The sequence below is a fragment of the Rhinopithecus bieti genome, unplaced genomic scaffold (assembly GCF_001698545.2).
Source record: "Rhinopithecus bieti isolate Rb0 unplaced genomic scaffold, ASM169854v2 scaffold_40377, whole genome shotgun sequence".
Taxonomy (NCBI): domain Eukaryota; kingdom Metazoa; phylum Chordata; class Mammalia; order Primates; family Cercopithecidae; genus Rhinopithecus; species Rhinopithecus bieti.
In genome coordinates, this window is record NW_016817076.1 from 668,073 (window position 1) to 670,668 (window position 2,596).

The following is a 2,596-nucleotide window of genomic DNA, read 5'->3' on the forward strand; positions in this document are numbered from 1 at the left end:
GGAAAGAGAGAGAGAGAGAGGGAGGGAGGGAGGGAGGGAGGGGGAGGGAGGGAGGGAAGGAAGGAAGGAAGGAAGGAAGGAAGGAAGGAAGGAAGGAAGGAAGGAAGGAAGGAAGGGAAAGAAAAGAAAAGAAAAGGCATTCTGTGTTCGTGAAATGGAAGATTTAATATTATTAAGATGACAATACTCCCCTAAAACAATCTACAGATTCAATGTGATCCCTATCAAAATCCCAACAACATTTTCTGCAGAAATGGAAAAGCTCTTCCCAAATTTATATGAAATCCCAAGGAACCCCAAACAGCCAAAACAATCTTGAAAAAGAAAAACAAAGTTGGAGGACTCAAGTGTCCTGATTTCAAAACGATGAAATTGCCATAATCAAAACAGTGGTACAGGTAGGAAAACAGACATACACATCAATGGAATTGAATTGATGGGTACGTAGATAAACCCATGTATCTATGGTCAACCGATTTTTGACAAGGGTACCAGAACCACCCAATGGGGAAAGTGTAGTCTCTTCAACAAATGGTGCTGGGACAATTAGATACCCACATGCAAAAGAACAATGTTGGACCCTAACCTCACACCATATACAAAAATTAACTCAAAATGGATCAAAGACCTAAATACAGGAGCTAAAACTACAAACTCTTAGAAAAAAAACATAAGGACAAATCTTCATGGTCTTGAATTTGGCAATAGATTCTTAGATATGACACCAAAAACACAAGAAACTAAAGAAATAATAGATAAATTGGACTTTATAAAAATTTTAAATGTGTGTATATTAAAGGACATTATCAACAGAGTGGAAAGACACCTCACAGAATGGGAGAAAATATTTGAAAATCATATATCTGACAAGGGTCTAACACCCAGAATATTTAAAGAACTCTTACAACTCAACAACAATAAGACACAAAACTCAGTTACAAAATGGGCAAAGGACTTGTATAGACATTTCTTCAAGGAAGATATACAAATGACCAGCAAACACATGAAAAGATGCTCAACCCCCTTAGTCATTAGAGAAATGTAAATCAAAGCTGAGATAATACTTCAAATACATTAGGATGGCTACAAAAATTTTTTTAAAGAAAAAGAATATAAGTGTTGACAAGGATGTGGTGAAAGTGGAAACCTCCTGCATTGCTGTGAAAATGTAAAGTGGTGTCCACACTATGGAAAACAATTTCATGTGGTTCCTCAAAAAGTTAAACATAGAATTACCATATGAACCCCATGATTTCACTCCTAGATATAAGCCCAAATAAACTGAAACAGGTGTTCAAAAAAAATCTCATACACAAATGTTTGTAGCAGCAGTATTCACAATAGCCAAAATAGACAACTCAAATGTCCATCAACAAAAGAAAGGATAAATAAAATGTGATACATCCATACAATGCAATATTACTCAGCCATAAAAAGGAATGAAATGCTGACACATGCTACAACATGAATGAACGTGAAAACAATTTGCTAAGTGAAAGAAGCCAGACACAAAAGGCCATGTATTATATAATATCATTTACATGAAAGATCCAGAATAGGCAAATCCACAGATACAGAGAGCAGGCTAATTGTTGCCAGGGTTTGTGGAGAGAGGGAAATTAGGAGTTAATACTTAACAGGTCTGGGGTTTCCTTTGGGAGTAATGAAAATGTTCTGGACCTTAGAGATGGTTGCACAACATTGTGAATGTACTAAATGTAACCGAATTGGGTACTTTAAAATTATTAAAATGGTGAATTTTATGTTATATGTATTTGGCCACTATATATATATTCATTCAATGATCATGTTCAAATGGTAACAAATTAGTAATACAAACTTTCCTCATGATAAGTAAGTAAGGAAATTGGTAATCAGTTTTACAAAGGTTTTCAAAGTTAATACAAAGCATTAAACTTATTGTCAAGGCTTGAAATGGTAGCTCACACCTGTAATCCCAACACTTTGGGAGGCTGAGGTGAGAGGGTCAATTGAAATCAGGAGTTCAAGACCAGCCTGGTCAACATAGTAAGACTCCATCTCTAAAAAAATTGTTTTTAATTTTTTTTACTTAGCCTGAGGCTGAGGCAGGAGGATCACTTGAGCCCCGGAGTTACAGGATGCAGTGAGCATGACTGTGCTACTGCACTCCAGCCTGGGCAGCAGACCAAGACCCTGCCTATTAAAAAATTAAAAATTAAAATAAACTTACTGCCAAGACTTGAAGAGAGGGCAAAGTATAAGACAGTCTGGACCCTGTCTTTCATGGCAACAATGAATAATTTTTTTTTTTATTATACTTTAAGTTCTAGGGTACATGTGCATAACGTGCAGGTTTGTTACATATGTATACTTGTGCCATGTTGGTGTGATGCACCCATCAACTCCTCAGCACCCATCAATTCATCATTTATATCACGTATAACTCCCAATGCAATCCCTCCCCCCTCCCCCCTCCCATGATAGGCCCCGGTGTGTGATGTTCCCCTTCCCGAGTCCAAGTGATCTCATTGTTCAGTTCCCACCTATGAGTGAGAACATGCGGTGTTTGGTTTTCTGTTCTTGTGATAGTTTGCTAAGAATGATGGTTTCCAGC